The sequence below is a fragment of the Apium graveolens genome, chromosome 4 (genome assembly GCF_009905375.1).
Source record: "Apium graveolens cultivar Ventura chromosome 4, ASM990537v1, whole genome shotgun sequence".
Lineage (NCBI taxonomy): Eukaryota > Viridiplantae > Streptophyta > Magnoliopsida > Apiales > Apiaceae > Apium > Apium graveolens.
Genome location: NC_133650.1, coordinates 24427036 through 24439054, shown reverse-complemented (window position 1 = coordinate 24439054; position 12019 = coordinate 24427036).

Genomic DNA, 12019 nt, shown 5'->3' with positions numbered 1-12019 from the left:
TTGATTGGATCATGATAAGTGATAAATAGTATGTCATCTTTATATGATCTATCATGTTCTTTAATGGTTACTTGAGCATGGTGCATAGCTATGGCCTTAAGACCTTAGTTGTAATGATTTATTCTTTTGGTTTGTAATAAATACGACTTGCATGTCATTTTCTATTTGTAGTTGTTTTATCTCGAATGTAACTCGAGTTCTTTTGTAAGTTCATTAGTATAATTCTTAATGTAACATCCAAGAAGGACAAGGGAAAGAGGAGGCATCCTATGGAGGCCAAGGAGACAATGGAAGCAATAGAGAAGACATATGTAATAGTTATTTTTACACCATAGATTGACCTTGATCTTTTCATTAGCCTGAAAAGATCACATAGGATTGGGCCATAGCTATTGCACGTTTACTTTACGTACTTTTCATATGATGTATAAATAGTATATGTAGAGTAGAAAATGCATGTTTTAATTAGATTAATGATGCATGTATGTATTAGATACATCACCCATGCCATGCCTTTAAACAAGATAAAATCTGTAACGACTCAAGATTTAAAATTAACAAACGATCATGAGATTCTCGTGTTTATGAAACACGGAATAAAATATGAATTTTCTTTATTTCTGACATGGGGCGATTTTGTCAACAACGGGTTCATAGAACTTGTAAGGCTGTGGGTTTTAAGCGAGACCGATGTGACTCCTCCACTACCTGGAAATCAAACCATTGACGAGTATTGATTTAAAATATTTTATTCAAGGAAAAATTGGGAATCTCTTTATGATGGGATCATGATCGTTCTAAATTAAAAATCCCTAAGTAAAAATATTAAGTTTTAATCAGATGCTTTCCAATGAATGAACACTCATTAAATCCTAGATCAATAAGGGGAAGGGCTGTCAGTGGCAGGGGACTCCTATCTATCATGGTGAAATGCGACGAATATAAACGGTTATATTCGGACGTTGTATCATTGGGTCTAACTTAACTGAGTCATCATAATAAGGTGAATATAAACGGTTATATTCAACTATTATGAACTTAGAACCATAGAGTTTGGTTAAAAAGCTATTAGATAGATAAGATCAATTGTTGTTCACCAAATTATCCAAGAATTATATATGATATAATTGACAACTGTTGTCTACCTAAATAATCATGTTTTAAGGATACCAGTGGTTGACTTAGAACATGACGAAATATGGATCTTGGCTCACTAGAAAGATTTATGGGATATACTTTCCGAATTAATAGTTAGGGCTATTAATTTGATAAAAAAAATAGTGGGAGATATATTACGAATATATCATAATCATATGAACATAAAATTTTAACTCAGACAATCTAATGTTTATTTTGCGCTTTTATTATTGTAGATACTGAGTAATGGCAAACAACACAAACACACTATCCGTACGTTCAGTCCTTGAGAAGGACAAGCTAACAGGAGGAAACAACTTCCTAGACTGGCAGAGGAATTTGAGGATTGTCCTCAGGCAGGAGCGCAAGCTTCATGTCATTGATATTCCTCCTCCAGGCCCCCTTCCTGAGGGTGCTACTGCTGATGAACGAGCATCACGCACAAGGGATGAGAATGATGCAAATGATGTTGCATGTCTTATGTTGGCAACTATGAGTGCTGAGCTTCAAAGACAGCATGTGCATATGGATGCATATACTATCAATGAGCACTTGCAAAGTATGTTTGCAAGCCAAACTCGTCAAGAAAGGTTCAACATGAGTAAGTCACTTTTTTATTGCAAACAAGGGGCGAGTGAACCAGTTGGCCCACATGTTCTGAAGATGATTGGTTACATTGAGTACCTTGAAACTTTGGGTTTTCCGATTGGTCCGGAAACTGGTATTGACCTAATCATGAATTCTTTGAACAACAAATTCACTCAGTTTGTTGTGAACTACAATATGAATGAATTTGACAAAACACCTACTGAATTGTTGCATATGTTGAGAACATATGAGACCAACATGAAGACAGCTGAACCTGCTCCCATACTGATGGTGGAAATAAAGGTAAGGCCAAAGGGAAGGGAAAATGGAAGGGTAAGAAGAAGATTGGATCTGATTCTAAACCTAAGCCAAAGTCAGGTCCCAAACAGGCTTTAAAGCCTAAAGGTGGTGTGGCCAAGGGTGAATGTCACTACTGTAAGAAAGATGGTCACTGGAAGAGAAACTGTCCAATTTACTTGGAGGATCTGAAGAAAAAGAAAGCAGTTCAGATTTCTGGATCAGGTATTTATGTTATAGAAGTCAATTTGTCTATTTCTACATCTTGGGTATTTGATACTGGATGTGCTTCTCACATTTGTATAAATGTGCAGGGCCTGCAGAGAAGTAGAATTTTGGCTAAGGGAGAAGTGGACCTAAGAGTAGGCAATGGAGCAAAAGTTGCTGCTTTAGCTGTAGGGACTTATTATTTATCTATGCCCTCTGGGCTTGTTTTAGAACTAGAAGACTGTTTTTACGTGCCTGCGATTCGCAGAAACATTATTTCTGTTTCTTGTTTGGACAAGAAAGGTTTTTCGTTTACAATAAAGAACAACAGTTGCTCTTTTGCTTTGAATGATTTAACCTATGGTGTTGCGCGTTTATTTAATGGTTTATATGTTCTTGATTTAGATAACCCTGTCTGTAATATAGAAAACAAACGACTTAAAATGAATGACTCAAATCAAACATACCTCTGGCATTGTCGTCTAGGCCATATAAATGAGAAACGCATATCCAAATTACATAAGGATGGATACTTGGATAAGTTTGATTTTGAATCATACCAAGAATGCGAATCTTGTTTGCTTGGTAAGATGACTAAAGCCCCTTTCACTGGTAAGGGTCAAAGGGCCACTAAACGCCTGGAGCTAATACATAGTGATGTATGTGGCCCAATGCGTGTAATGGCTAGAGGAGGCTACTACTACTTCATAACATTTACTGATGATTTCAGTAGATATGGATATGTATATCTTATGAAGAACAAATCCGATTCTTTTAAAAAATTTAAAGAATACAAGGTTGAAGTAGAGAAGCAAATTGGCGGAGATGCAAGTATTAAGATCTTACGATCCGATCGTGGGGGTGAATACTTAAGCACCGAATTTAGAGAGTATTTGAAAGAGTGTGGTATTGTATCACAACTCACTCCGCCAGGAACACCTCAATGGAATGGAGTTTCAGAGAGGAGAAATCGCACCTTGTTGGACATGGTGCGATCGATGATGAGTCATGCAGATCTTCCAATTAGTTTCTGGGGTTACGCTCTAGAAACAGCGGCTTTCACACTTAACCGTGTTCCTACTAAGAAGGTTCAAAAGACTCCATATGAGATATGGAAAGAGAAACGGTCAGGCATGAACTTTATGAAAGTTTGGGGATGTAAGGCGTTTGTGAAATGTCAAGAATCTGACAAGCTTGGACCTAAATCCGAAGAGTGCATTTTTGTAGGATACCCTAATGAAACAAAGGCGTATTATTTTTATAGTACTTATAAGCAGAAAGTGTTTATTGCTCGAGATGCTGTCTTCATGGAAAGAGATTTTGTTTCCAAAAGAAACAGTGGGAGAACTATAGATCTCGATGAAGATCGAGAACCGCAAAATAGCATTGAACCTAAAGTGGAACAAGAGCAGAATAATGATAATGCTCAACAAACACAGGTTGTTCGTAGATCTGGTAGATTTCGCCATGAGCCAGAGAGATATGGATTTCTCATGACTCAGTGTGGTGATTTGATGCTCATAGATGAAGATGAGCCTCTCACATACCAAGATGCTATGAACAGTCCAGACTCTAAGAGATGACTTGAAGCCATGAAATCCGAGATAGATTCCATGTACGAAAACCAAGTATGGACTTTGGTTGATACACCTGAAGGGGTAAAACCTATAGTGTGCAAATGGGTTTTTAAGAAGAAAAAGGGCATGGATGGAAATGTTCAGACCTATAAAGCTAGGCTGGTTGCAAAAGGTTTCAAACAAATTCATGGTATTGACTATGATGAAACTTTCTCACCAGTGGCTATGGTCAAGTCTATAAGGATTTTACTTGCCATTGCAGCATTCCGTGATTATGAAATCTGGCAAATGGATGTCAAAACAGCCTTCCTTAATGGAAGCCTTGAAGAGGATGTGTACATGACACAACCTGAGGGTTTTATCGATCCAAGGAATGCTGGCAAGGTATGTAAATTGCGTCGATCCATTTATAGATTGAAGCAATCCTCTAGGAGATGGAATATCCATTTTGATGAAATAGTCACAGAGTATGGCTTTGTTCAAAACGTAGATGAACCGTGTGTTTACAAGAAGGTTAGTGGGAGCTATGTGGCATTCATAGTACTATATGTTGATGATATACTACTAATGGGGAATGACATACCTTCTCTAAAGGCTGTTAAGACTTGGTTAGGGAGCAATTTCTCCATTAAAGACTTAGGAGAGGCATCCTACATTCTAGGAATGAGGATATATAGAGAAAGATCTAGAAGGATGATTGGTCTAAGTCAGAGCACATACATTGATAAGGTTTTGCATCGTTTTGGAATACAAAATACAAAAAGGGGATATGTCCCCGTGTCTCAAGGGATAACGATCTCTAAGGACCAGTGTCCGAAATCATTGGATGAGAAGGACCACATGAATAAAGTTCCATATGCTTCAGCAATTGGATCTATCATGTATGCAATGGTATGTAGTCGCCCAGATGTCTCGTATGCTTTGAGCATGACGAGCAGATACCAGTCTAATCCGGGTGAAGGTCACTGGACGACAGTTAAGAATATTTTTAAGTACCTGAAAAGAACTAAAGATTCATTCTTGGTGTATGGAGGAGAAGAGAAACTCGTTGTAAAAGGTTACACCGATGCAAGTTTCCAAACAGACAGAGATGATACTATATCACAGTCTGGTTTTGTGTTTTGTCTAAACGGAGGTGCTGTAAGCTGGAAGAGTTCAAAGTAAGAAACAGTAGCTGATTCTACAATGGAGGCTGAGTACATTGCAGCTTGTGAAGCAGCTAAGGAGGCCGTTTGGATTCAAAAGTTCATTTCTGATTTGGGAGTGGTTCCATCGATTGCAGATCCCATTGATCTATACTGCGATAATAATGGAGCCATTGCACAGGCTAAAGAACCTAGATCACACTCCCGGGCTAAACATATACTCAGGAGATTTCACCTTATTCGAGAGATTAATGAAAGGGGTGATATACACATATGTAAAGTGCACACAAATGATAACATTGCAGACCCACTGACCAAAGGCTTGTCGCAGCAGAAGCACGATGGTCATACTAGTTCCATGGGTATTAGATATATGGGTGATTGGCTCTAGTGCAAGTGGGAGATTGTTAGTGTAGGTGCCCTAGAGGCAATACATTATTCTTTTATCTTTATGTCAGTTGATCATTCAATAAATGTATTTATTATGACCTTAATTACTGCGATATTTTGTTAGCATAATAAATGTCCTTAGAATCATGATACAAATTGTATAGTTTAAGTACATGACTTGAACTTGAGATTATATAATATATCATATTCTTAAAGGTCCCTAGTCGAGTATTATTATATATGGAGGAGAAGAGAAACTCGTTGTAAAAGGTTACACCGATGCAAGTTTCCAAACAGACAGAGATGATAGTGTATCACAGTCTGGTTTTGTGTTTTGTCTAAACGGAGGTGCTGTAAGCTAGAAGAGTTCAAAGCAAGAAACAGTAGCAGATTCTATAATGCAAGCTGAGTACATTGCAGCTTGTGAAGCAGCTAAGGAGGCCGTTTGGATTCGAAAGTTCATTTCTGATTTGGGAGTGGTTCCATCGATTGCAGATCCCATTGATCTATACTGCGATAATAATGGAGCCATTGCACAGGCTAAAGAACCTAGATCACACTCCCGGGCTAAACATATACTCAGGAGATTTCACCTTATTCGAGAGATTAATGAAAGGGGTGATATACACATATGTAAAGTGCACACAAATGATAACATTGCAGACCCACTGACCAAAGGCTTGTCGCAGTAGAAGCACGATGGTCACACTAGTTCCATGGGTATTAGATATATGGGTGATTGGCTCTAGTGCAAGTGGGAGATTGTTAGTGTAGGTGCCCTAGAGGCAATACATTATTCTTTTATCTTTATGTCAGTTGATCATTCAATAAATGTATTTATTATGACCTTAATTACTGCGATATTTTGTTAGCATAATAAATGTCCTTAGAATCATGATACAAATTGTATAGTTTAAGTACATGACTTGAACTTGAGATTATATAATATATCATATTCTTAAAGGTCCCTAGTCGAGTATTATTATATAGGACAATAATAATACATAGATAGAATATTATGTTGTTTGACAAGATAACCACATCTCATTGGTTATAAGTATGGGGATACTAAAGTCAATACATAGGTACATGTGAGAGTACATGGTACTGGACAGACCCACAGTGAGATTCTTCATGTTTAATAAAGTCATAAGAAAGACTCACAGTGATAATGGTGTAACAATCCTTTGACTTGAAATCATTATATTTCTATACGATGATTAATATACTTTGACTACATTAAAAGTTACTTTTGATCGGGTGATGATAAAAGTGGACATCGGGTATATCATGAGTCGTATGAGAAATATGAATGATAGATAAAGGATTTAACCCTCCTATAATTAGGAGAGATATTATTGGCCTCTTGATTGAGTGAGATTATAAAAGCATGGCCATGCTCAAATAATGATTTGTCTCGATAATCTACTCATGGATCAAGTAAACCCGGATTAAATATTGAAGAGGATGACTAAATACATGCCTCGAGTTTAATCTATAATATGTATGGTTAAAGGGATTATATTACACGAAAAATATTAATCACGAAAGGTTTTATCTAATCACGATTTAATTATTGTTTAATTGGGTAACAATGATGTATTACTAGATACGGCTCATTGTTTATAATTTTATTAGAGAATAAAATTATTGCCAATTAAATAATAGCCTATAGGGTCGCACAAATAGAGCACTTAATGGAATAGTTAATTTAAATTATGGATTTAAATTAATTGATGATTATTTGAATTTTATTATAATTAAGTAAGACTTAATTGAGATAATATAAATTCGAATTAAAAGGAATGTTTTTGCCCATAATAATTAAGTATGACTTAGTTATTAATTAAATAATAGAAATTCATTTTTATTATTTAATCCAATACCTACTAGGGTTGGGCTTTGCTATTATGGGCCTTTTTAATCAGTCATTATAAATAGATAATGAGAGGTTAAAGAGGCTTGTACGTTTTTTAAGAAAACCCTAGCAGCAAAGAGAGGCAGAGGCAATTCAGATCGTCAAGAAGGAGGCTAGTACATCCATTCCGTAGTCAAGTTCGTGAGACGTTCTTGAAGGTGCTCGTGTGGATACCATAGAGGTGTTTCTCCGAGAGGTAGACACAAAGCGTGATAGCTAGGATCTCCGTTGAGTTCGTGAAAGTTAGTCTCTTGAAAGGTAAGATTCGTTATCTCCATAATCTGCCCATAATTATACATGGATCCTGTTTTTGGGTTTCGAAATTTTTGTTTTATTTACATTTATCCGCTGCGTTTTATGCCTTCGGAACCCAACACTAATATCATGCCATCTTCGCATGTGCATGAGATTACTATGGAGCATGCACGACTGTTATGAGGCATTCTTCAGGGCAACTATATGGATCTTGGGATGGTGATTTATCAGGGTATTCTAAAGTTCTTGAGGGGGAGTACCACGGGGTCTATACCATATGCGTCCGTTGTGACAAAATTTTGCGTGGCAGTTGGTGTTCATTGGCCAGCACATGAGCAGTTGCAGATCCCGAGTGCTCCTATTGACATCACTACTTTGGCTATGATGCAAGAGTGGAATGAAGGCAAGCCCGATATGAAAGGGCTTGGTTATACTTTTGACCATCTACCTGGTGGGAGGCCAGATGCTGGGACCACCCAGACGAGTAGGACTTCTTGGAGATCTCAGCTAGGAGGTGAGACAGAGCCATCGCAGCACGCACATACGGAGGAGGAAGGAGCTGATGTTGAAGCTGGCATGGGCATGGCGCAGAATAGGCGTCTGGCTAGGAGGATGGATGTGATGCATGACATCCACAACAGGTTTGCACGTGATCTCACCCAAATATTGGGGACAACATTCAGAGCCACCGGTGTTGACATCCAGTGGCCAGTATTTGGGGAGGACTCCTTGTATCCATCTACTGACACGCCTGACACTCCACCCGTTGAGGGTGAAGATCCTGATTCAGATTAGGTATGCCTGATTCCTTACTATTACCTTCACTGAGGACAGTCAACATTTAACGTTTGGGGGTAGTAGTTAAAGGAATATGTTTTATATGAGTCGCATATAGTTTGTATATTCATGATAGTTTAGTTCATATAGTTTCATATTTTTCCATGTAGTTTTTTTGGTAGTTTTTATAGTAGTTTGTTCATATAGTTCATGCATTTGCATAATAACATGATCCCGTAGATAATTTTTCTGATTGACTTGTGATATTGATACTAGTATAGTGATGTCGTATTTAGTGATGTTAAGTCTTATCGAATTGGTTTGCATGCTAGAGACAACTGTATTTCACGAAGTCTGATAGGTTGCTAAAGTACTAGATCATAGTCATGGTTTGTTTATTTGTCGAGGTTTAATCACTTATTTATATTTAGAATTTAGGATATTCTCTTAATAATAAAAGACATGGATTTTTAAAAATTGGAAAAAATGGGATTTCATTGCTAATTGTGTTGGCTAGGTGTCAAATGGCTAGTAACCGGCTCATATTTATATGAGTAGTCTAGCGTTGAACGAGATGGAGCGAAACGCACTCGTTCAGAAATTGTGAAAGAAAAAAAAAAGAAAAAAATGAGTGTTATGTATAATTGATCACGAGTGGGCTCTTTAGTATTCGAGTTATTAAGTTCTTAGGAAACTTTGTGCCTAGTGACCTAAGGCTTTTATAGTCTAGGATCCGCTAACCTAACGCTCGCTATATGGGTACTGTTGTATAAGTCTTTTGTGGACCTCACTCATTGCATGATCAAATAAGCATAAGTCTGTTATTTTGTTTGAATAAAAGCATAAATCCATATAGAACTCCAATATAAGAATTGAAGTGTTATAGGTTATTTTGAGTCTAGCTTTTATTCTGTTTATAACCTTGTGATTGCTTTGATGAATAGTGAGTCATGATTATCGATCTAGTGGCGATAGTATATCTGTAAGCAGTTGCACACATGCACGTCTCCGCTTTGTAGATTGATTTGTGAGGTTTGATTGATCTTATGCGAATAACTGCATTTGTTGAGATGTTGCTTGTTGATTGGTTTAGTTATTCTATTGGAGATTGTTGCATTCATTTAGTTATATTCATGTATTTTTATTTCTTGTTCTTTGAGTCTATTTATGCTTGAGGACAAGCATCGATTCAAGTTTGGGGGTATATTGAGTGGCATTTATGACACTTTATTACGCTCAATAAAACTTTGAATTGGTGTAAATGTACTCAAGTTGTTGGTATTTTAATGTGTTTTCTAGTATTTTTGCATTTCAGGCATTATTCTAAAAATCAGGTGAATTAGCATTGTTTTGGTGCTAATATGGTGTTAGGATGATGTCCAAAGAATATAGCTCCGGAAGCCAACTCGATTGCAGCAGGAATTAAAGAAATTCAGAAGTTTTTCCAGAAGCACGGCGCGCCCGCACTGATGAAGCGCGCGGCCGCGCCGGGTCGGGATTTCAGAATCCTGATTCTAATTGATTCACAATTGGAGGACTTCTATCTTGCATGGGTGGCTATATATACTTAAATAAAGGACGTTTTCTAGAGATGGATATACCAGAACACAAGGAGAGCCGTAAGAAGACCGTGTTAGCATGATTCAATGAAGACGAAGAAAATCTTGGAAGAAAAGATAACTGGTTGATATATTTTAGGAAGCAAAATTATATTCCATATCAATTAGAATTTATCTTGTAACTATGTAGTATATAAATACAGGCATAGAGTTTACACTATAAGTGTTACGATTATCGAAGTTATTATTCTTTGTAACTCTAGCAGCTCTCGTGATAATTTGTTCATCACTGAGAGAGGACAGTTCCATATTGTAACAGAGTTTATTGTGTTGAATAAAATCTGTTTTCTGTTACTTGAGTTCTTATATTCGATTTGATTGTGCTATAGACTGTATTCAACCCCCTTCTACAGTGTGTGTGACCTAACATTAATCTTTAATGAAGCGACAGTGAATTTAAGGATTTAGAACTTGCCATGCTAGCATAGGTTCATGTGTTATTGTTATGCATGATTCATAGGTAATTTTAACCATCTTACTTGCACTCTATAATCACGATAGATAACTTGTGCATTAAACCGTTATGTTATCAAATTCTATAGACATATAGGGTCTCAATATAATTGGTGTCTATTAAGCTTCTATCTCTTTTGTGGATGTCTAGTAGTATAGTATTCGTGTAATGAAAGTTAGCGTTTATTAGTTTCGTGTCATCTGATTAGTGTCATCACCATTACATGCTAAGGTTAAGAACGAATAAGCTATTGAATGAAGTACTTAATGAAGTTAGAATCCCATGTTTGTCATATATATCAATTCAACCATTCTTATTCTCTTAGTTATAATTGTTAGTTTAATTCTTAGTTATAATCAAAAACCCAATTTGTTATTCGTCTTATCATTGGATAATAACCATATCATCGGTGCATAAGTGCATAAATTAATTAGTTAAGCAAAGTAAGTCTCTGTGGGAACGAACTAGAAATAATTCTATATTACTTGCGAACGCATATACTTGCGTGTATTATTAGTGCGTGTTTAGCGACTGAAAGGATATCTTCGATATAGTATTCATTTTTGTATTTGTATGATTAAACATAAAATTTAAGTATACTTAGATCCTCTCCATTAGGACATGATTTTAATTGATCCAGATCAAAGTCAAATAGTCAAACCAGCTAAATTATTTTCAAGACTATTTATAAAAGAGATATTCCATTATTCTAAAAATATTAAAAATTATATTTTATGGAATATATCTCTAAGGAAAGTTGATCGAATAAGAAATATCAAGTTATGATATTTTTTAGATCACAATTGCAACATCAATAAGGCAACAAGCTCGAATAAGGAATATATCAGAAATATTCTTTAGAGATCTCGTGCTAAATCAAAAATGTTTTACTCCTCGCCCCTAAATATATTTTACATCCTTCAATAGAGTTTTTATTCAAAGTTTATTAATATTCATGGTTGAAGTATTAATATCCATTTTTACACCCATCTGTGTGTTCGTAAAGTAATTTTCTTCCGTTTCGTAATGTCAGTATTTCTCGGAGAAAATTATTCAAAAATACTCAAAAATATTTCCCACCACTCAAATACATTTTATATATTAGGAAATATATTTTATGTATCTATACAAGTCAAAACTTTAGTCAAAATATCCATCTCCTTCATTCAAAGACCAATAGTATTTTTATTCGGAAGTAAAGGCTGACAGAACCACTTTAAATCTAAATAAATACTTCCACATAATAGAATGACTTGAAATTTGGTATGGATCACTTAAATGGTATTTTATATGCATGGTAAAAATTTCATAGCGTTTCGAGAATTTTTGTCCGGGCACGAATTTCGAGGTAGTTGGTCCCACAGTTGACCACGTTTGACCTAGCTACCATTGACCATTATTGACCAAACTTTGCAGGACATCATTGTATAATATTTAGGTCATTATCATATTTTTTATGATATTTATTTAAGAGTTTTTGTGGTGGTTATAATTAATGGTGCTTAATCCTTAATTAAAATAATTAAAGAATGATTAAAAGAAAAAGAAAAAATATATTTAATATATATATATATATATATATATATCAGCTGAGATTTGAATGGATACTAGCTTGTGCTTCCTTCCCACTTTCAAAGAAACACAACCTACTTGCC